Source organism: Triticum aestivum, chromosome 2B (genome assembly GCF_018294505.1).
Source record: "Triticum aestivum cultivar Chinese Spring chromosome 2B, IWGSC CS RefSeq v2.1, whole genome shotgun sequence".
NCBI classification, from domain to species: Eukaryota; Viridiplantae; Streptophyta; class Magnoliopsida; order Poales; family Poaceae; genus Triticum; species Triticum aestivum.
Genome location: NC_057798.1, coordinates 122,363,127 through 122,388,040, shown reverse-complemented (window position 1 = coordinate 122,388,040; position 24,914 = coordinate 122,363,127).

Below are 24,914 nucleotides of genomic sequence, written 5' to 3'. Positions count from 1 at the left end.
TAATGCTTGATTCCGAAGGAAGAGGGGCGGTTTCACTGCACGCTCACGTGCACTGCTTTCCTTCTGGCGATGATTGTCTTATCTGTGAAGTTTCTGGAACCAAATAAGGTGCCAAAACCCCGTGAGGAGATTTGCTCTGCTCTGGAAGCTTTGCGTGCTTTATTTTATTTTTGAGATTCCGGAGGCTTGTGTAAAGTCATGCAAGCCTGCGATGCCACTGCAAAGATTAGTTTCGATCGTGTAGTTCTTCCGAGCAGACAGATAGTATCGATCTTCAACACATCGTTTTTCTCTTCCACGTGGATAAACTCTGGCTTTCTCATAGTGTCTGAATTTCAGTTACTAGATCACTATCGGCTCATGTGAGGGCATGTCTTTGTCAATGAACTGGTACGCGCTCAATGTTTTCCAGTCCGCATCACCGTCTTCTCTCAACATCCCGTGAAGTTTCTGGAACGCACAGGTTAGGTTGTGCCAAAACCCCGTGAAGATTTGCTTTTGGAGGCTTGTGTGACAAAGTCACGGTCATGCAAGTCGGCGATGCTATGCAGCTGCAAATCTTTAGTTTTAAGCAACTTCTTTTGGGCGGAGAATATCTCTCTACGTCGTTGGGTAGTAAACACTGTCAGAAATGTGAGAGGGTAAAAGGTGGAGTTCACTTCTTTTTTTTCTGCAACTCTGCTCGCACGTGGTCGCGTGGATAAAATCTGTCTCTGAGAACGTCTGAATTTGAAACGCTAAGGGGCGACCGGGAGGGCGATTGCTTGGCGATCTCCTACTGGCGCTAGGGTTAGGGTTTTGGCGGCGGGGGTGGTGTGATTACGGTGGTGCCTAGGGCGGCGGGGGTGGTGTGATTACGGTGGTGCCTAGGGCGGCGACGGCGTCTCCCTTGACACGGACTGGTGCAGTCTTTCCTCCACGGTTCGGTGCTATGGCGGAGAAGGCGAAGGCGACTCCAGTGGTGACCCCGGCGAAGAAGGTGACCCCGGCGGCGACGGCGTCTCCCTTGACACGGACTGGTGCAGTCTTTCCTCCACGGTTCGGTGCTATGGCGGAGAAGGCGAAGGCGACTCCAGTGGTGACCCCGGCGAAGAAGGCGATCCCGGCGGCGACGGCGACCCCGGGAAAATCAAACGGTGCGGGATCCTCAAAATCCCCGATCACGTGCAAAACGCTGGATCCCACTGCGAGCCTCTCAGCAAGATTGGGAGGGATGGTGCTGTTGGATAAGGAGGCGGAGGGCTTCGTCTATGAAGAACCAGATCAGATCTTGCCCAAGAGTATGAAGTGGTCGGCGGTGGGGAAATCGTTCTCCCAGAGACCGCTAAACAGGATAGTGCTGGAGAAGACTATGCAGAGGGCTTGGGGACTTCACCACGAGGCAAGGTTCAGGGACATGGGCGACAACATCTTCGTTGTCCACTTTGGGAGCGAGGGGGATTGGAGACACGCTATGAACAGTGGCCCCTGGCAATATGATTTCAGTGTTTTGGCTTTGAAGGAGTATGAGAGCAACGTTAGACCTTCGGAGATGATTTTCGACAGTATTGATGTGTGGGTTAAAGTTAAGGATCTTCCACCTGGTAAGAGGACGGATGCGTTTGGACGAGCACTAGGGAATTGGTTGGGAGAAGTCGTTAGAGTGGATGTTGACAAAGAAGGCATGGCCAGAGGTAATCACCTACGTGTTAGAGCAAGGATCCCTCTTTTTGAGCCGCTGGTTCGTGGTTTTGTTCTTAAAACTTCTCTAGAAGATAAAGTGGGCACGTGGTTCGACTTTCATTATGAAAAAATCCCGCATTTTTGCTTCGAGTGCGGATGATTGGTGCATGTAGACGGGAAATGTGTTCCGCCTGTGGACAAATCGGCGCAGTGGGGCGGCTGGTTAAGAGCCTCACCAGGGAGGAGCACTGGCTCCAAAACTGAGGCGAATGGAGCGCGGAACAATAATGCAAACAGTAGTAGTTTCATGAGCACCCAATCTGATAGCAATACTAGAGAGCAGAACATCCATGCTCGTGGTCGAGACATTCCAGCAAAACGCAACCTGCAGACAGATTTTGATTGTCCGGCCAACTCCCACACTGGTGGGCAAGCACGGACGGATAAAGGGGTAGTTATCTCTCCCACTAAAGGGAGGCTGAGGCGAGACTGGCTAGAAGAAAGAGACTTGAGACATGAACTGGAGAGAAAGAAAGAGAGGGACCTCAGGGAGCAGCTCAAGTCACAACAGAGACAGTGTCACGCCCAATATGCGACCCTATCCAAAAGGAACTCGAAGGTCCCACCAAGGATAGACCCGCATATTGAAACGCTTTTGCAAGGTGGATATCATTACATCAACATTACATAATAGATGGGGATACATACATAAGGCATACAATGCCACACGAATACAACATCACAATACATGAGAGCATCATCCGACTATGGATGAAACACAAACAGAAACTCAAACGACATCCACTCTACTAGCCCAGGCTACCGACCTGGAACCTATCCCCTGATCGAAGAAGCAGAAGAAGAACTCAACGCAAGCAAGCATCGCTCTCGCGTCATGACCATCGCATAACCTGTACCTGCAACTGTTGTTGTAGTAATCTATGAGCCACGAGGACTCAGCAATCCCATTACCATGGGTATCAAGACTAGCAAAGCTTAAAGGGAAAAGGAAGGGGTAAAGTGGTGAGGTTGCAGCAGCGACTAAGCATGATATGGTGGCTAACATACGCAAATAAGAGCGAGAAGAGAGCAAGCAGAACGGTCGTGAAGATAGCAATGATCAAGAAGTGATCCTGAACTCCTACTTACGTCAAACATAACCCAGAAACTGTGTTCACTTCCCGGACTCCACCGAGAAGAGACCATCACGGCTACACACGCGGTTGATGCATTTTAATTCGGATCTGGTGTCAAGTTATCTACAACCGGACATTAACAAATTCCCATCTGCCTATAACCGCAGGCACGGCTTTCGAAAGATTATACCCTGCAGGGGTGTCCCAACTTAGCCCATGACAAGCTCTCGTGATCAACGAAGTAATAGACCTTCTCCCAGGAAGACCCGATCAGACTCGGAATCCCGGTTTACAAGACATTTCGACAATGGTAAAACAAGACCAGCAAGACCGCCCGATGCGCCGACAATCCCGATAGGAGCTGCACATATCTCATTCTCAGGGCAACACCGGATGAGCAATCCGTACAACTAAAACCAGACCTCAAGTTTCCCTGAGGGGGCGCTGCAAAGGGCTCTAGTTCGGACCAACACTTAGACAAGCACTGGCCCGGGGGGGCTATAATAAAGATGACCCTCGAGAGCGCGACTCCCAAGGGAAAAAGGGCTAGGTGAGGCAAATGTAAAACCAAGGTTGGGCCTTGCTGGAGGAGTTTTATTCAAAGCGAACTGTCAAGGGGGTCCCATAAATCACCCGACCGCGTAAGGAACGCAAAATCCGGGAACATAACACCGGTATGACGGAAATTAGGGCGGCAAGAGTGGAACAAAACACCAGGCAAAAGGCCGAGTCTTCCACCCTTTATCAAGTATATAGATGCATTAATAATATAAGAGATATTGTGATATCCCAAACATAATCCTGTCCACCATGGAGAAATCTTCAACTTCACCTGCAACTAGCAATGCTATAAGAGGGGCTGAGCAAAAGCGGTAACATAGCCAAACAACGGTTTGCATAGGAAAGGTGTCAAAGGTTAGAGGTTCATGGCAATTTGGGACGGCTTGATAAACAGGTGATAGGTAGCGCAGCAAAACGATAGAACGAAGCAACTAGCATAGCAATGATAGTAGTGAGATCCAGGGTAGCGGTCATCTTGCCTGAAATCCCGCTAGGAAGAAGAACGAGTCCATGAATAAGACGAACGGATGAAGCCACGAAGACGAACCAAGCGTAGACGAACGAATCCTCACGGTCGCAACGAAACAGGAACTATCGAAAAGAAGCACACAACATAGTAAACACACCAAACATGAACAAGGCATGATGCATAACAAACATGATGCATGACAAGACTACATGAAGCTACTCATGGCAAGAGATGATGCAAACAAGAGCAACACATCAAGGCAAGTTTAAATGAGGCCGGGAACAACATATAACAATTCCGGTAAGTCCTCATATGCATATTTCGAAATTGGTCCAGATCTGAATAAACCTTATGTTCGAGTTGCTAAACAGCAAATTAAGATGCACAAGGATGATCTACACGAGATTCTAGTCAAGTTACATATAAAGTTCATTTATTTCGGAGCTACGGCCTAGAAGATATGAGCAAAACAAGTTAAACACGGCATTGATGCAAAATGCACCCAAACATCAAGCAAACACCTCAAAACAAGGATGCAACATGATAATATGAAGCTACATGCAAAATTAAGCAAGTTTCATATAGAGCACACTCAAAACGAAGCAACGGTTCAACACACACACGCTATACAAGTTATAACAATAATCTGCCAAAAACAGCAACTAGGCATATTGCAAGCACCCAAAACAATATGCTACATCATCTCAACATAAAAAAAGATATGGACATGATGTACAGGTAAAGCATTACAAAACATGAACACTAAGCTATCTCCAGAAATAACTAGAACATGCTCAAACACACATGGTAAGATTGCAAGTAATAACAATTCAGACTTTGCAGAAATTAACATCAGGTTGCAATGTTTAGAGCTATCAAACAACATGTTACAAGAACTTATCATGGCAAACAAAGGCATGGTATGAATCTACTAAATGCATAGATCAAAAGTCCCTTACTGACCATAAGCCAAAAAGGTCCAGAAAATATGATGGCACCCACGTAAACATAGCAAGTTATATTACAGATTCAAACATGGCAGAAACAGAATTATGAAGGCATGTAGATGAGCTTGTACCACTCACTACAGAGCAATATATAGCATGGCAAGGCACCCAACAGTAAAAAGGCATATTTGTGAAGCTAAGCATGGCAATAGAAAGGTCATAGGATGCATGGAACACTAGCAAAACACATGGCAACAACTGAACTTAATGTTAACAGGCTGTCAACAACATTATGAAGCAACTTTGGAGCAAGATATGAACAATCTACAGCAACCTATAAATGCAACCAGGGGCATGTATGGTTAGAGGATGACATGTATATCAAAACATATTTATAGAACATCTCCAGATTATGCATAGAATGATTAGTGGCAACATGTTTATATAGCATCAGGAAATAACAGATTCAGCCTAGCGAAACAGCAACATCATGTACCCTACTTAACAAGCTCGATTCACTCACCACAAGTCATTGCATGACAAGATAAGCATAGCATCATCAAGAAGACATGTTTGTGAAACAAACCAAGTCAAGAACAAGTCCATAGCATGCACGGATCAACTATAGCAAGCTTGGCCAAGTTGAATAACATGTAAACAATCTGCCAGGAAACATTTTGAAGCAAAAGTAGAGCACGAAAATGACATGCTAGACTACTCCATAATTGCAACAAAGGACATGAATGGATAGACAATAACCATATGTTTAAAACACCCTTACTGAAGTATCTCAAAATATACATGGATGTATCTGTAGCATCAAGTTTACATGGCATGAAAATAACAGCAGAACAGGGACTAAAATCAGCAACATCACGATGCTTAGTTTGCATGCTTGTGCTAGTCACCACATTGATCACAAAAATACATAGTAAGCACCTCTGTAAAGAAGACAAGGCATAGTTCAAAACACATGTAGACATCAACCTCATAGGATGCACACATCAATCATGGCAAAAATGACAAATGAGCTCGTTCTGGTAACAGACAGCAGAAAACATTATGAAGCACTCTTACAACGATGATTCAGACATCTAGATGAGCCCAAATGAAAATGATTCAATGGAATGAAATGATGTACTCATTGAGGCGAACAATTTGACATATTACACGCACGAAACGAAGCTACGGATGCAGAGATACGATGCAATGAACATGGCATGAAAATATGACAGGAAAAAAAGGACAGTCATTTTTCTGGAAAAAAAACGGATCGAGCGCAAAATAGCTATTAGACGCACGGGGCGGAGATTAGGCACTGCTCACCATGGGCTTCAGCCCAGGACGGTGGGGGAGGCGGCCTGGCAGGCCGGCTGGAGCTGGGCCGGGGCGCTGGGTCCTAGGGAGGCCGGGCCCATGAGGGGGGGCGCTGAGGCGCACGGGGAGCTGCTCGCTCCCGAGGACATGGCGGCGGCGGCGGCTCGATCCGGCCGGAGCTCGCCGGAGCCAGCGAGGAGGAGGCCATGGGGCGGCGGTCCCGGCCGGATCCGGACGGATCTGGCCCCGGGGAGTCCGTTCCTGGAGGCGGCGGCGGCGGCAGGGGAGCCTCGGGCGGCGACGAAGGCCATGGCGGCGGCGGGATCTGGGCCCGCGCGGGCCCAGGATGGGCTCCGTGGGCCGGCGGCGCGGACGTGTCCGGTCTAGATCGGACGTGTCCGACGGGCGAGAGGAGCGGGGCTAGGGTTTCGGGAGGAAAATGATCCGCGAAAAAGGAGGGGGAGGACCTATTTATAGGTAGATGGAGCTAGGAGAGTCCAAATGAGGAGCGGTTTTCGCCCACACGATCGTGATCGAACGACCGAGAGCATGGAGGGGAGTTAGATGTGTTTTGGGCCAGTTTGGAAGGGGTGTTGGGCTGCAAAGAGAAAGGGGGGTTTCGGGCTACGCGGTCAACCGTTGGAGTATCAAACGACCTCCAAATGGCACGAAACTTGACAGGCGGTCTACCGGTGCTATACCAAGGCCACTTGGCAAGGCTCGGGCCATTCCGAGAATGTTTAACACCCACTCACAATAGGAGACGAAAAGGGGAACGCCGGAGGGCATAGGAGCGCCGAATTGCAAAACGGACAACGGGGAAAAGGCTCGGATGCATGAGACGAACACGTACGCAAAATGAAATGCACACGATGACATGATAAAATGCAACACGTAAGCAAAAGACATGGCAACGATGGCGAATAACTAGCATACATCTGGCGCATCGGATCCGGGGCGTTACAACACTCCTCCACTAACAAGAGATCTCGTTCCGAGATCTTAGGACCGAGACGGCAGGGAAAAAGGATGAGGAGAAACAAGAGCGCAAGAGAATAAGCAAAGAATCGAGAGCACTCGAGAAGAAGAGAGGAACGACGAGAACGACGAGAATCGAAAGCCACTGAATCAGATAGACTATGAGACCACTCCGGTTAGAACAAGATAAGGAACGAATAAGACTGAAAGGATTTAGGCAGCACTCCGGCTAAACATGGAAGGAAAAGAACAAGAACTTGAGAGGATGGAATGATACTTGACGAGATGAACAACACAATGCCTCCAGAAGAAATGAAAGAATATTGAATGAAAAGAATTTAGGAGGATTGAATGGAGTTGTTGAGAAAATCAACAACGAAAAGAATAGGCTTGTTGTGGACTTATTCAAAAACAACTCAAAAACTTGAGGTGAAATTATGCCACAACCAAATGCTTGACTGTCTGGGAATAGCAAAGAAATGCAAAACTCCACTTCAAAAGAATACAGAGATTTAATTGCACTTTGAGATGCGAGAAGAAAAGATACTTGAACTCCAGCAACAAAATCTTGATGAACTGTTGAAGAATGAATTAAATCATGAAGAACCACCATGAAGAACTCCGGTGACAAAAATATGATGAGATAGAATGAAGTATGAAAGAATAAGATGAGGCTTGCGATGATTTAGATGGAGGTTTCGACGAAATGGCCTAGGAAATTTGAACTCCGGAAAAGAAAAGATGAAAACACTTGGAACTAGAATTTTTTCCTCATGAACAAACTCCGAAGAAAAGGATTGAATGATAATCAAGGAAATAGAATCTGAAAGAACCACCGTAAGAATTCAAAAATGACTGATGAGAGAGAATGAATCGCCGGGAAGAAACAATATGTTTGAGGGGGATTTAGATGCAAAAGAACAAATAGATCATGAGCTGATTAAAGAACACTTGAACGAAGCACCGGGATAAATAGAGAACGAAAACTGGAATGATGGCCTCCGATGAAAATAAATGGAAAAGAATTCCTGACATATTCCGGATGGGTAAGAAAGAATATCTGATAAAGGGAATAAATCGAGAGGATAACATAAAGCTAGAACCATGAAACTTCAAGAGAACAGACAAGATTTAGAGGAAAAACTCTTCTTCGATCCTCAAATGACGACGAGAAACACCACCAGAATTACTGAGATACTCCGGTAGAATGACAAGCGAAGAGGTTGAGCCAACAATGAAAATGATTTGAAATCGATCTTGGAAAGGCATCTGACTGATGGAATCCATTCTTACGTCACACTTGAAAGAATTTGGAATAGCTCAGGAAAAATTAGAAGAGTCAGGTAAGATCCTGGAAAAAGACCTGTGGGTTAGGGCCCACTAAAGAGAAAACACCGTTGGAAAGGGATGTTGAGCAGATAGATGATGCACCGGAACAATTGAAATATTTGAATGAGGTGACAACCTCGAATTAATTCAAACACAGACGAATCTCCTGAGATGTCTTGAACACACCGGAATGATAAACTGACGAGAGGCGAACGAGCAGGGAAAACACTTGAGCCGAGGGAAAGAATATGATCAAAAGCGAATACTTGAATTTGTTCCACCGGAAAAAGAAAGGGATGAAAAATGATGAACAAGACGAGAATTCACCGGTTGAATTAATTTACAAAAGACTGAAGAGGCTCCACACGAATGAAATTGATTGTCGATACAGACTCAAGCTCCGGGAAGAAGAGGGTGGGAGGGCGGGAAAAACAAAGACAACTTGGAAGGGGAAACAACGAATAACTTGAAGAGAAAACACCGGTTGAAATCATTGAGGAAAGAAGGCAAAGACTTCACACGAGTAGGATGGATACTCGATTACGGACTCTGGTTCCGAGAAGAAGAACAGGGAGGGCGGGTGGGAAAAGAAAACAACTGAGGATTGAACTCAAAGATGAAGAGGCTCGAGTCAACTTGACGAGAAATGCACCAGATGAAAAGAGCTGAGGAACAACGATCGGAAAACCAACTGCGTGATCCTAAAGAAAAATTTGAAGGGGAAGAGAAGTAATTCAAAACACCTACGTCAAGATTCCTGACCAGAGCGACGAAGGGGTAGAGGAGTAAAAAGAATTCCTACTCTCCGATATAACTAGACTCCGAAAATAGTTTTCTTCTAGACTCAATAATGGCCAAACTACACGATCAAACAAGGGGGCTCCTAAGGTCGGTCGAGGCTCTGATACCAACTTGTCAGGCCCAATATGCGACCCTATCCAAAAGGAACTCGAAGGTCCCACCAAGGATAGACCCGCATATTGAAACGCTTTTGCAAGGTGGATATCATTACATCAACATTACATAATAGATGGGGATACATACATAAGGCATACAATGCCACACGAATACAACATCACAATACATGAGAGCATCATCCGACTACGGATGAAACACAAACAGAAACTCAAACGACATCCACCCTGCTAGCCCAGGCTACTGACCTGGAACCTATCCCCTGATCGAAGAAGCAGAAGAAGAACTCAACGCAAGCAAGCATCGCTCTCGCGTCATGACCATCGCATAACCTGTACCTGCAACTGTTGTTGTAGTAATCTATGAGCCACGAGGACTCAGCAATCCCATTACCATGGGTGTCAAGACTAGCAAAGCTTAAAAGGAAAAGGAAGGGGTAAAGTGGTGAGGCTGCAGCAGCGACTAAGCATGATATGGTGGCTAACATATGCAAATAAGAGCGAGAAGAGAGCAAGCAGAATGGTCGTGAAGCTAGCAATGATCAAGAAGTGATCCTGAACTCCTACTTACATCAAACATAACCCAGAAACCGTGTTCACTTCCCGGACTCCACCGAGAAGAGACCATCACGGCAACACACGCGGTTGATGCGTTTTAATTCAGATCTGGTGTCAAGTTATCTACAACCGGACATTAACAAATTCCCATCTGCCTATAACCGCAGGCACGGCTTTCGAAAGATTATACCCTGCAGGGGTGTCCCAACGTAGCCCATGACAAGCTCTCGCGATCAACGAAGGAATAGACCTTCTCCCAGGAAGACCCGATCAGACTCGGAATCCCGGTTTACAAGACATTTTGACAATGGTAAAACAAGACCAGCAAGACCGCCCGATGCGCCGACAATCCCGATAGGAGCTGCACATATCTCATTCTCAGGGCAACACCGGATGAGCAATCCGTACAACTAAAACCAGACCTCAAGTTTCCCTGAGGGGGTGCTGCAAAGGGCTCTAGTTCGGACCAACACTTAGACAAGCACTGGCCCGGGGGGGGGGGGGGGCTATAATAAAGATGACCCTCGAGAGCGCGACTCCCAAGGGAAAAAGGGCTAGGTGAGGCAAATGTAAAACCAAGGTTGGGTCTTACTGGAGGAGTTTTATTCAAAGCGAACTGTCAAGGGGGTCCCATAAATCACCCGACCGCGTAAGGAACGCAAAATCCGGGAACATAACACTGGTATGACAGAAACTAGGGCGGCAAGAGTGGAACAAAACACCAGGCAAAAGGCCAAGTCTTCCACCCTTTACCAAGTATATAGATGCATTAATAATATAAGAGATATTGTGATATCCCAAACATAATCCTATCCACCATGGAGAAATCTTCAACTTCACATGCAACTAGCAACGCTATAAGAGGGGCTGAGCAAAAGTGGTAACATAGTCAAACAACGGTTTGCATAGGAAAGGTGTCAAAGGTTAGAGGTTCATGGCAATTTGGGATGGCTTGATAAACAGGTGATAGGTAGCGCAGCAAAGCGATAGAACGAAGCAACTAGCATAGCAATGATAGTAGTGAGATCCAGGGTAGCGGTCATCTTGCCTGAAATCCCGCTAGGAAGAAGAACGAGTCCATGAAGAAGACGAATGGATGAAGCCACGAAGACGAACCAAGCGTAGACGAACGAATCCTCATGATCGCAACGAAACAGGAACTATCGAAAAGAAGCACACAACATAGTAAACACACCAACCATGAACAAGGCATGATGCACAACAAACATGATGCATGACAAGACTACATGAAGCTACTCATGGCAAGAGATGATGCAAACAAGAGCAACACATCAAGGCAAGTTTAAATGAGGCCGGGAACAACATATAACAATTCCGGTAAGTTCTCATATGCATATTTCGAAATTGGTCCAGATCTGAATAAACCTTATGTTCGAGTTGTTAAACAGCAAGTTAAGATGCACAAGGATGATCTACACGAGATTCTATTCAAGTTACATATAAAGTTCATTTAATTCGGAGCTACGGCCTAGAAGATATGAGCAAAACAAGTTAAACATGGCATTGATGCAAAATGCACCCAAACATCAAGCAAACACCTCAAAACAAGGATGCAACATGATAATATGAAGCTACATGCAAAATTAAGCAAGTTTCATATAGAGCACACTCAAAACGGAGCAACGGTTCAACACACACACGCTATACAAGTTATAACAATAATCTGCCAAAAACAGCAACTAGGCATATTGCAAGCACCCAAAACAATATGCTACAGCATCTCAACATAAAAACAAAAGACATGGACATGATGTACAGGTAAAGCATTACAAAACATGAACACTAAGCTATCTCCAGAAATAACTAGAACATGCTCAAACACACATGGTAAGATTGCAAGTAATAACAATTCAGACTTTGCAGAAATTAACATCAGGTTGCAATGTTTAGAGCTATCAAACAACATGTTACATGAACTTATCATGGCAAGCAAAGGCATGGCATGAATCTACTAAATGCATAGATCAAAAGTCCCTTACCAACCATAAGCCAAAAAGCTCCAGAAAATATGATGGCACCCACGTAAACATAGCAAGTTATATTACAGATTCAAACATGGCAGAAACAGAATTATGAAGGCATGTAGATGAGCTTGTACCACTCACTACAGAGCAATATATAGCATGGCAAGGCACCCAACAGTAATAAGGCATATTTGTGAAGCTAGTCATGGAAATAGCAAGGTCATAGGATGCATGGAACACTAGCAAAACACATGGCAACAACTGAACTTAATGTTAACAGGCTGACAACAACATTATAAAGTAACTTTGGAGCAAGATATGAACAATCGACAGCAACCTATAAATGCAACCAGGGGCATGTATGGTTAGAGGATGACATGTATATCAAAACATATTTATAGAACATCTCCAGATTATGCATAGAATGATTAGTGGCAACATGTTTATATAGCATCAGGAAATAACAGATTCAGCCTAGCGAAACAGCAACATCATGTACCCTACTTAACAAGCTCGATTCACTCACCACAAGTCATTGCATGACAAGATAAGCATAGCATCATCAAGAAGACATGTTTGTGAAACAAACCAAGTCAAGAACAAGTCCATAGCATGCACAGATCAACTATAGCAAGCTTGGCCAAGTTGAATAACATGTAAACAATCTGCCTGGAAACATTTTGAAGCAAAAGTAGAGCACGAAAATGACATGCTAGACTACTCCATAATTGCAATAAAGGGCATGAATGGATAGACAATAACCATATGTTCAAAACACCCTTACTGAAGTATCTCAAAATATGCATGGATCTATCTGTAGCATCAAGTTTACATGACATAAAAATAACAGCAAAACAGGGACTAAAATCAGCAACATCACGATGCCTAGTTTGCATGCTTGTGCTAGTCACCACATTGATCACAAAAATACATAGTAAGCACCTCTGTAAAGAAGACATGGCATAGTTCAAAACACATGTAGACATCAACATCATAGGATGCACACATCAATCATGACAAAAATGACAAATGAGCTTGTTCTGATAACAGACAGCAGAAAACATTATGAAGCACTCTTACAACGATGATTCAGGCATCTAGATGACCTCAAATGAAAATGATGCAATGGAATGAAATGATGTACTCGTCGAGCCAAACAATTTGACATATTACACGCATGAAACGGAGCTACGGATACAGAGATACGATGCAACGAACATGGCATGAAAATATGACAGGAAAAAAAGGACTTGCTCATTTTTCTGGAAAAAAAATGGATCGAGCGCAAAATAGCTATTAGACGCACGGGGCGGAGATTAGGCACTGCTCACCATGGGCTTCAGCCCAGGACGGTGGGGGAGGCGGCCTGGCAGGCCGGCTGGAGCTGGGCCGGGGCGCTGGGCCCTAGGGAGGTCGGGCCCATGAGGGGGGCGCTGAGGCGCACGGGGAGCTGCTCGCTCCCGAGGACATGGCGGCGGCGGCGGCTCAATCAGGCTGGAGCTCGCCGGAGCCAGCGAGGAGGAGGCCATGGGGCGGCGGTCCCGGCCGGATCCGGACAGATCTGGCCCCGGGGAGTCCGTTCCCGGAGGCGGCAGCGGCAAGGGAGCCTCGGGCGGCGACGAAGGCCATGGCGGTGGCGGGATCTGGGCCCGCGCGGGCCCCGAATGGGCTCCGCGGGCCGGCGGCGCGGACATGTCCGGTCTAGATCGGACGTGTCCGGCGGGCGAGAGGAGCGGGGCTAGGGTTTCGGGGGGAAAATGATCCGCGAAAAAGGAGGGGGAGGACCTATTTATAGGTAGAGGGAGCTAGGAGAGTCCAAATGAGGAGCGGTTTTCGCCCGCACGATCATGATCAAACGGCCGATAGCATGGAGGGGAGATAGATGGGTTTTGGGCCAGTTTGGAAGGGGTGTTGGGCTGCAAAAAGAAAGGGGGGTTTCGGGCTACGCGGTCAACCGTTGGAGTATCAAACGACCTCCAAATGGCACGAAACTTGACAGGCGGTCTACCGGTGCTATACCAAGGCCACTTGGCAAGGCTCGGGCCATTCCGAGAATGTTTAACACCCACTCACAACAGGAGACGAAAAGGGGAACGCCGGAGGGCATATGAGCGCCGAATTGCAAAATGGACAACGGGGAAAAGGCTCGGATGCATGAGACGAACACGTACGCAAAATGAAATGCACATGATGACATGATAAAATGCAACACGCAAGCAAAAGACATGGCAACGCCGGCGAATAACTAGCAGACATCTGGCGCATCGGATCCGGGGCGTTACAGACAGAGAGAGCAGGATCATGGTCATTTTGTGGCGAGGGATCAGTGGGAAAGAGGATCCACAAGCAGAGGGGGTGAGGACAGACATGGTTACAACCCATCCTACCCATCTGAAAGGAGGAGAGGCTACTATGTACGTAAGCCTAGACAGGATCATGAAGACAGAAGGGAGAGGGGAGTCAGCCCCCACAACACACCAAACTCTAGGAAGAGGAGACCGAGACAAGTATGGATGCCAAAAGGAGATGGGAATAAGAGGAAGGGGGAAGAATACTTTATCCGGGACACTCGACAGAAGACCTCCTCCGTGTTCGACCGTATTGAGGAGCATGAGAAGGTAACGGCGGACCCTGCTAATGAGCGGGGCCGCCGAGAGCAATGATCATCATGGCCTGGAACTGCCGGGGATTGGGGTTGGACTCGGCAGTTGGCGAACTCAGGGACCTGATTAGGTCATACAACCCAGCGGTGGTGTTCTTATCGGAAACCAAAAAGAGGGCGGGAGCGATGGATAGACTCAAGTGGAGTTTGGGGTTTAGCAAAGGTGTAGCGGTGGACTGTAAGGGAAAGAGTGGTGGTCTTGCTCTATGGTGGAGAGACCATGTCGAGGTTACTGTTAGGCCATGGTGTCAATATTACATCGATGCGGCCATGGTCTGTGATGGTGTCTCCTTTAGGTTCACTGGAATCTATGGAGAACCGTGCGTTGAGAAAAGATCAAAGACCTGGGAGGTCATGCGTTATATCTGTGCTCAAGACAACCTCCCATGGATCTGTGCGGGTGATTTCAACGAAGCACTACGCCATGATGAGCAGCAAGGAGGTAACCCGAGGAGTAGGGCGCAAATGGAAATGTTTGAATAATGCCTCACCGACTGCGGTCTGGCAGATCTTGGTTTCTCGGGGTATCCGTTCACATGGGATAACAAGTGGGATGCGGATGATAATATACAAGTGCGGCTAGACAGGGCAACATGCAATGCAGACTTTGCCCAAACTTTCCCAGAAACGGAAGTGCTACATGTGATGACAGAAGAGTCAGATCACCAAGCGTTAATTATCAAAGCACTAATGACTGGGGGGCGCCCGAGCGAGAGGCTAGCGCCGATTTATTTACGAGGCAGCGTGGACGCGACATGATGGCTACAAGGCCATGGTCACCAATGCATGGGGGAAGGCGCATGCAGCCAATCAGAGAGGGGGCCGACTCGCGACAGCATGTAGCACCCTAAAAGCTACAACGTCGGCAATGCAGGAATGGAGCCGAAGAGCTTTTGGATCGATCAAAAGGCAAATTTCGCATCTTAAAGCTTAGCTGGTGGAAGCAAAGGAGCGGTCTGCTAGGACGGGTTATCGATAGGAGATCAAGGATATAGAGGACCAGCTTCACGAGCTCTACGAGAGGGAGGAGTTGTACTACAAACAGCGCTCTCGTGTGGATTGGCTTCAGGATGGAGATCAGAATACTAAATACTTCCAAAACCGGGCCTCGCACCGGAAGAGGAAGAACACCGTCAAGTCGCTACGACGAGAAGATGGGATGAAGTGTACAGATGACGTGGGGATGAGAGCGATGGCAGCCCAGTTTTATGCAAATTTATTTGCTTCGGAGGGATCACGGAGTGTGGAAAGGGTGCTACAACACATTGATGCAATGGTGACCGAGGAGATGAATGCAAAACTATGCGCGCCATTCACAGACAAAGAGATCGAGGTGGCCCTGTTCCAAATGGGGCCGTCAAAGGCGCCAGGTCCGGATGGGCTCCCTGCCATGTTCTACCAACGCCACTGGGCGCTGGTTAAGGACGAGGTTTGTGGTGCGGTGCGGGAATTCCTGTCAGGGACAGCCACCCCTAATGGTTTTAATGATACGGTGTTAGTTATGATCCCGAAAGTGAAGTCACCAGAGCTAATGTCACAGTTCAGACCCATCAGTTTATGTAACGTACTATATAAGATTGTGGCAAAGGCACTGGCCAATCGTCTCAAAGTGGTTCTTCCGCTTATGATCTCTGAGGAGCAAAGCTCGTTTGTACCGGGAAGGCTCATCACTGATAATGTTCTGGTGGCGTATGAGTGTGTGCATGCTATAAGGAAGAGAAAGCGAAGGAAGCCCATCTGTGCGGTTAAGTTGGATATGATGAAGGCATACGACAGAGTTGAGTGGGAATTCCTTGAACAAATGTTGCACAAATTTGGCTTCTCTGATCACTGGACGAAGATGGTTATGAGATGTGTGAAATCTGTAACGTTTTCGGTTAAGCTTAATGGAGACCTGTCTGAACGGTTTTTTCCCTCACGAGGACTGCGACAGGGGGATCCTCTCTCCCCATATCTATTTTTATTCTGTGTGGAGGGTTTCTCTGCCTTGCTAAAGCATGCTCAGGAGGAAAACAATATCAAGGGGGTGTCTTTTGGAGGGGGAGGCCCTACGGTTACCCACCTTCTCTTTGCCGATGACAGCGTGGTCTTCCTGGAGGGCTCAAGAGACAGCTTTGAGACACTTCGCTCAATTTTGCAGGAATACGAAGTTGCATCGGGCCAAAAGGTGAACTTACAGAAATCAGCAATTTTTTCGGAAAGGACACTCAGGATGATGTGAAGGACGAGCTCAAGCAAGTGATTGGCATAACGGAGGAAGCACTAAGTGAGCATTATTTGGGACTCCCTACAGTGGTGGGGAGATCAAAAGATGGGTCTTTCAAATATGTCAAGGATAGTGCCAAAGGAAAAGTTTCCGGATGGAAGGGACAATGCTTATCTAAAAAGGCTAGGGAAGTGTTGGTAAAATCTGGACTCCAATCCACACCGACTTTCACCATGAGCTGCTTTCAACTCACGAAGAAAATGTGCGGGAATCTGTCATCTATCTCTTCAAACTTCTGGTGGGGTGAAGCGGGTGGTCGTAAGAAGGTACATTGGATTGGATGGGAAAAAATGTGTACCCGCAAGCATGAGGGGGCCTAGGCTTCCGGGATCCGGAGGCTTTCAACCAAGCAATGCTGGCCAAGACAGCCTGGTGCCTGCTACGGACGCCGGACTCGTTGTGTGGAAGGGTACTGAAGGCACGGTATTACCCGGACGGATCAATTCTGAATGCTACGTGCCCCACTGGGGGTTCGTACACCTTTCGAAGCATTTTACATGGCCGAGATCTGCTCAATGACGGGTTGATATGCCGGATCGGTGATGGCTCTAAAATATCTATTCACCATGACAACTGGATTTCGAGGAAAGGCAGCCTGAGGCCACTGGGTCAAGTGTACATCAACAGCATCACCCGGGTGGGGGACCTACTCGAGGATGATGGTATATCATGGGACAGAAACAAACTGTTGGAGATGTTTGCTCCGGATGATGCGTATGAGATATTACAAATCCCGGTGGGAGGGCAAGGTGTACATGACTACTTGGCTTGGAACTACACAAAAAAAAACGGCGTTTTCTCTGTCCGCTCGGCGTACCACCTACGGATGAGCCAGAAGAGGGTGAGCTCCGGACGGCCGGAGTCTTCGTCCTCGGTGGCGGATCATAGGGCGTGGATGAATCTTTGGGACACGGTGGCGCCGGGCAAAGTCAAGATCCATATGTGGCGGCTGATTAGAAACGGGTTGGCAGTGGGAGCTGAACTGTTGAGAAGGAAGATTAAGCAGGGCGTCTTCTGCGTCACGTGTGGTAGGGAGGAAACGATCTACCATCGGTTCTGGGGCTGCTATCACTCGGCTAAGTTCTGGAAGATAATGCATTCGGAGTTGGGGGTACCGGTGGCGATCCCGCCGGAGTCAGTCTGCCCTCAGAGTGCGTTGTCGCGGTGGTTACTCACATGGTTCGAGAAGGCGTCAGATGATGAGAGAGCGGTCATGGTACAAGGGAGGTATGCGCTTTGGCTGGCGAGAAATAATGCACGGGACGGCAAGCGAATTGAAGAAGCGGAAGAGATCGCGCGAAGGGTGTTTCATCTCATGGGCGAGTGGCAGGGCATACATGGTCGTACAAGCAAGCAGACCCAGCCGGTGGTGAAGGCAAGGTGGAAGCCCTCGGAGGAAGGCTGAGTGAAAATTAATGTCGACGGCGCTACGGCGAAGGGGGGCAACGACGGGGGAGCTGGGATGATTTGTAGAAACCATGAAGGTGCTTACTTGGGTGGAGCTTGCCATGTCATCCCACTGGGGAATGACCCAGCGAGGGTTGAGCTCCTCGCATGCAGAAGAGCAGCCCAGTTTGCGAATGAACTGAACATTGCTAGGATCCACATCAAGATGGATTGCAAAGCGATTGTAGACAAACTTCAAAATACAGAGAAGGATCTCTCAGAGATGAGGCCGATCGTAGAGGACGTCAAGCAAATATTGGCCTCGAGGGTAAGTTGGAAAATCTCTTGGGCGCGCCGCGAGGCCAATAATGCGGCTCATTGCTTAGCTAAAGAAGCAGTGTCTAATAAGTTATGTAAGGTGTGGCTGCATGTGCCCCCAGATTTCATTTTGCATATTGTCTCAGACGAGATCCCTGAGTGGGAGGGTTAAATAAAGTTGTGATGAGTGTAAAAAAGAAAGAACGTCTGAAAAAATTTTCTCGAGGGGAGAGAATGTCTGAATTTCAATCACTATCGTCTATGGGTCGTGTGGTTTGGTCGTCACGCCTGCAGTTCATCATCCTGAGCAGTACTAGTATATTTGGCAAATAAAATTGTGACTTCTCTAACATTGGTGTGGTGGGTGGTTCATTCGTGTCTCATCTGCGTCCATTGCTTGATTCCGAAGGAAGATGGGCGGTATCACTGCACGCTCACGTGCCCTGCTTCGCTTAAGTCTCGCTGCGTCCATCTTATCTGTGAAGTATCTGGAAGCAAATGCTGCGCCAAAACCCCGTGGGGATCTGCTTTTGGAGGCTTGTGTAAAGTCATCATGCAAATGCAATGCATGTCGGCAATGCTAGTTGCAGCCGCAAAGATTAGTTTTGAGCGCTACGTAGTTGTTTTGAGCGGACAATATGTCTCTGCGTCGTAGGGTAAAAATACAGTCACAATTGTTGGAGGGATAAAAGGTGGGATTCGCTCGCTTCTTTTTCTGCAACTCTGCTCGTACGTGGTCGCGCGGATAAAATCTGAGTTTGTGAGAATGTCTGGACTTTGGTCGCTGGCTCACGTGAGGGCAGGTCTCTATCGACGAACCGGTGGGCGGTCTTTGTTTTCCACAGGAAAACGTACTCCCTCCTCCGGCCTTCAGCAGTATAGGATTCCCAAATCGTTTCAGATTCTCAACACTTGCTGGCACTGAAAAGAAACAACAATAGTCGCCGCTGCTGGCGACACGGGGGAACCCTAACCGCCGCCGCCGCGAGAATCCCCCCTCCCGCTCAACCCCGCGTCGCCACCGCCGGAGGGTCGGCCGGCGAAGCCGCGCGGTGTGGCGCTCCTGTGGCTAGATCTGGTTAGCGGTTGCGGGACGTTGGGGCGCATCGATGGCGATCAAACTGACATCGGATCTTGGCAACTGCGGCCTTGGATGTCATGGGCGTTGGCACAAAAAATACAAATTTATCATCATGAGATCTAGTTTTGAACACCTCGACACGAAAAATACAACAATGAAAACGGTTTGTAATTTGATTGTTCAGTTCAAGAGAAAATTTGATTTGGACTTTCTTGGTGATGTAACTTTTTCTCCAAGCGTTTTCTCCTCTCCCTTCCCCGCTTCGCTAGCGAGCCCGTGGATTCGCCTCCTCGCTGCTTGCTGTCCCGATGGCCGGTGACGGGGAGGGGAGTCACGGTGCCTTCGCTCCGGCTGTCAGTATCCTACCAAGCATCCTTCACCTGTTTTGAGGCATAGATCATCAGAAAATCAATGGTTTCAGAGGAACAGAGCTCCATCTTTTGTCAACATCTGTGCCAAACGGCCCTTCCAGAATGGCTGTCCAGGTAACCTCCACCTGAAGCTCATAGGCACCATGAATGCAAACCTTCTCCTCTTAAGGGTACTTCAGAGTGACACAGGTGCACTCACCCTCACCATCACCGGATGTAAAACAAACACTGAGTGCGATTTCTTCATACTCATCAAACAAGGGATTGGGGACATGGACGGCCACCAAACTACGGCTCAACGCGATCGAACCGCCATCTCCGATCAATCTACGGTCGCCCATCGCTCTGTTTTCGTGTTCGTATAGAATGATGTGGCTCTCGGTGTCTCCGGCGGTCCAGGCGGTTATCTTGCCACTGAAAGGGGCGTCGCAGGGTCCATTCAGAATACCGATCTTGACGGTGGCTGCCACGGAATATGGAACGGGCGCTGCTACCAGTTCTACGGTGCTCAGCCAGCTAGATAGCAGCTCAGCCTTGGGGCCCTTCTCCAAGGGAACAGGGTAGTGTTCTATCACACCTTTGCTGAAATCCCTGTCGCCGGTGGCTCCGTCGCCATTGATCTTCAGGTTGATCTCGAAGAAGATGGTGTGTGGCACGACGAGCCCTCGGTTTGGGCCTGTCAAAGTTAGCATGTCCTGCACAAGGGTTTAGGAAAGGTAACCAACGTCAAAATGTCTTCAAATAGTTAATTAACGGAAATGTTAACGCCCACACATGTGGGCGTTAGCCAACTCGCCCACACGTCTCCATCACCGTCCAGCGCCTTTTGCACGAATCTTGGCATAAAAAGGCTGATTTTATATGCCACATAGAACAAATCGTGTGTGTGGCATGTGGGGGGGTTCGTCCACATGCCTGTTTTCTCTCCGCGGCCAACGTTCGCCAGTCGGGGCGTGCGATGGAACTGCTGTCGCGCTCGCACGCCACGCACCACTCCTGTTCCCCATCTTCCACGACTGCCATTCTCCCACTCTCCCACACCCAAACTGTCATTTGCCATGTTTTTGAAGGGTACATGGCAACTGCCCTATTTGTGATTGTAAGCATATGGCAACTCTCTTTTTACCTGAACATGTTATTGTTGCCACGTCTATTTTGTAGCGTTACATGGTAACTGTCTAGTGTTAGTAGGTGGCAACTCCTAAAGATACCACCGTCACCCACATGCCCGTCTCCTCTTCCACACACCAAAAGCCATCAGTTACCATGTGTTTTTGCAGGATACATGGCAACTCTGTTTTTACCCGCAACATGTTTTTGCCATGTGTTTTAGTGCTACATGGCAACTGTCCAGTGTTAGTAGGTGGCAACTCTTAAAGTTTTCCAAATCATGATAACTGTAGTTGTCTGACATGGCAAAAGCTGTAGTTGCCCAAAAATGGCATCCGGCACTTGACCTAAGATGGCAACTGCAGTTGAGCAACCATGGCAATTGTAGTTGTCCAACATGGCAACTGTAGTTCAGCAACATGGCAACTGCAGTTCAGCAACATGGCAACTGAAGAGGGTCCGGACCATGGCAATCGCGGCGGGACGCATGGTTACTGACACGCGGGGCGTGTCGCTCGCAAGCGGGGAGGGGCGACGGCCGAGACGGGTCATGCGGGCCGCGTGCTCGCTCGCTCGGACGTGCTTGTGCGGGGCGATCGCGCTGCACCAGACGTGCGGGCTGTGGCTGCGCGCGCCCGGACGCGGTCGTGTGGGCGGGGTTGTCTCCGTGCCACACAGGACGTGCGACACAACCACCCGATACACCACACGTGTGGCAGTTATCGGGACCCTTAATTAAAAGTACTCCCTCCGTTCTAAAATACTTGTCGTGGTTTTAGTTCAAAATTTCCGATACGCAAGGTTAACGTGGATATCTTTAGTAGGGTTTATGGAGGAGCAGATAGATACCGGCGACTCAATGCACTGGGGATTATCCCTGTCGCGGCGGAACAAGTAGACACATCTGTAGTCGGCATCGTCCCTCGCGAGCACGGTGCCAAACACACTGATCGGGTAGTCCACGTCGGAGTCGGCTACCTTCAGGGAAATGACATTGACCGATGATTGCACGGCTGAGCTCTGCTGAGAAGAGGCGAGGTCTTGAAGCCACGACCCATGGATAGCCTCGGCTGTAAAAGGATTCGTTCATGTCAGCCAATCAGCTAAACGAGATTGTTAGTTAGTTAGTGCGACGGAGGCCAGGGGGCGTTTGGCTACTGCGTCTACCCGATGGGAGATGGTAGCTCGGGTTATTTTCAACCGGTTTGGATGGCGGTCATGTAATAGGATAGGCATGTAGTGCTCCTATTTTATTTGCCAGCCGGTTGTGGCTTCTTGATTAGGCTCGCTTGAGCATCATGTTTTCCTTTCGTACTTTCAGATACTGGAGACTTTGAGACTGGTTTCGTTTTTTTAATAATATGAGCCGTATGCATCTTTCTGATGCAGAGGCTGGGGTAACACCCCTTTTCGTAAAAAAGTTAGTTAGTACGAGAACGGTGGTGTACTGACACTCTTGGTCGAGGTCGAAGAAGGCTATATTGAAGCTGGAGAAGCGGGTGCAGACGTCGGCGTTGGACTTGGGGTCGTGCTCGGTGAGCTCTCAGCAGCAGACGAGGTGGAGCGCCCGCAGCGCCTTCTCCTCGTCCGTGAGCTCCGGGTCCGGCTCCAGCAGCCTGTAACGCCCCGGATTCGATGCACCAGGTGTCTGCCAGTTATTCGCCGTAGTTGCCATGTCATTTACTTGCGTGTTGCATTTTATCATATCATCATGTGCATTTCTTTTTGCATACGTGTTCGTCTCATGCATCCGAGCCTTTTCCCCGTTGTCCGTTTTGCAATCCGGCACTCCTATGTCCTCCGGCGTCCCCCTTTAGTCTCTCGTTGTGAGCGGGTGTTAAACTTTCTCGGAATGGACCGAGTCTTGCCAAGCGGCCTTGGTATAGCACCGGTAGACCGCCTGTCAAGTTTCGTGCCATTTGGAGGTCGTTTGATACTCCAACGGTTAACCGGGTAACCGCAAAGGCCTCTTTTGTGTGCAGCCCAACACCCCTTCCAAAGTGGCCCAAAACCCAGCAAACTCCCCTCCATGCTCTCGGTCGTTCGATCACGATCGCGTGGCCGAAAACCGCTCCTCATTTGGACTCTCCTAGCTTCCAGAAACTATAAATATGCCCTTCCCCCGAAATTCGCGGATCAAATCCCCCCGAAACCCTAGCCCCGCTCCTCTCGTCCGCCGGACATGTCCGCCACCGCCGCCCCGTAGCCAACCCGTGCGCGCCACATCACCTCCGCGCCCGACCTTTCCCCCCCCTCTGCCTCCGGCCCGCGCCCCGCTGGCAGCCCGCGGGCTCGTGCGCCGCCGCCGCCCGGCCCCACCGACGCCCGCCAGCCCCCGCGGCCTCTGCTCCGCTCCTGCGCGCCGTCCGCCGCCGGTGGCCGAACCCGACCGCCGCCGCGGATCTCCCCGCCGTCGCCTCTCCGCCAGAGCTCCGCGGCCTCGCTGCCCCTGTCGCCACCGCCTCCCCGCGCCCTCTACCTCCGGCGCCGGTCCCCGTCCCCCTGCGAACTCAGGCGAGCTCTGCCGGCGCTGCGCCGCCTCGCAGCGCCTCATCACACCGCCTCCCCGTCCCCGCCCGCGCGGCCGCATCCCCGTCCCTGCTCTGGCGAACCCCGGCCGTCCTCGTCATCCGCAGCCATCGATCCAGATCTGAAAGAATTGAGGTTGACTTTCCCCTCCCTGAAATTTGCCCATGTTCCAGATTGTGTAATTTTCATGCCATGTTCATCGCATCGTATCTCTGCATCTGTAGTCACGTTTTGTGCGTGTAATATGTCAAATTGTTCGCCTCAACGAGTACTTCATTTCACTCTATTGCGTCATGTTCATTTGAGCTCATCTTGATGCCTGAATCATTGTTGCACGAGTGCTTCATAATGTTTTCTGCTGTTTCTTAACAGAACGTGCTCATTTGTCAATTTTGCCATGATTGATGTGTGCATCCTATGAGGTTGATGTCTACATGTGTTTTGAACTATGCCATGTCTTCTTTACAGAGGTGCTTCCCATGTATTTTTGTGAGCAATGTGGTGACTAGCACAAGCATGCAAACTAGGCATCGTGATATTGCTGATTTTAGTCCCTGTTCTGCTGTTATTTTGATGCCATGTAAACTTGATGCTACAGAGTTATGCATGCATAATTTGAGATACTTCAGTAAGGGTGTTTTGGACATATGGTTGTTCTCTATCCATCCATGCCCCTAGTTGCAATTATGGACTAGTCTAGCATGTCATTTTCGTGCTCTACTTTTGCTTCAAAATGTATCCTGGCAGATTGTTTACATGTTATTCAATTTTGCCAAGGTTGTTGTAGTTGATCCTTGCATGCTATGAACTTGCTCTTGCCATGCTTAGCTTCATAAATATTCCTTCTTACTGTTGGTTGCCTTTCCATGCCATGCATTGCTCTGTGGTGAGTGGTACAAGCTCACCAACATGCCTTCATAATTCTGTTTCTGCCATGTTCGAATCTGTAATATAACTTGCCATGTTTACATGGGTGCCATCATATCTTCTGATCCTTTTTGGCTCATGGTCAGTAAGGGACTCTTGTTCTATGCATTTAGTAGGTTCATGCCATGCCTTTTTTTTCCATAATATGTTCCTGTAACATGTTGTTTGATAGCTCTAAACATTGCAACCTGATGTTAATTTCTGCAAAGGCTGAAACTGTTATTATATGCAATCTTGCCATGTGTGTTTGAGCATGTTCTAGTGATTTCTGGAGATAGCTTAGTGTTCATGTTTTGTTATGCTTTACCTGTACATCATGCCCATGCCTTTTGTTTTCATATTGAGGTCCTGTAGCATATTGTTTTGGTGCTTGCAATATGCCTAGTTGCTGTTTTGGACAGCTTGTCC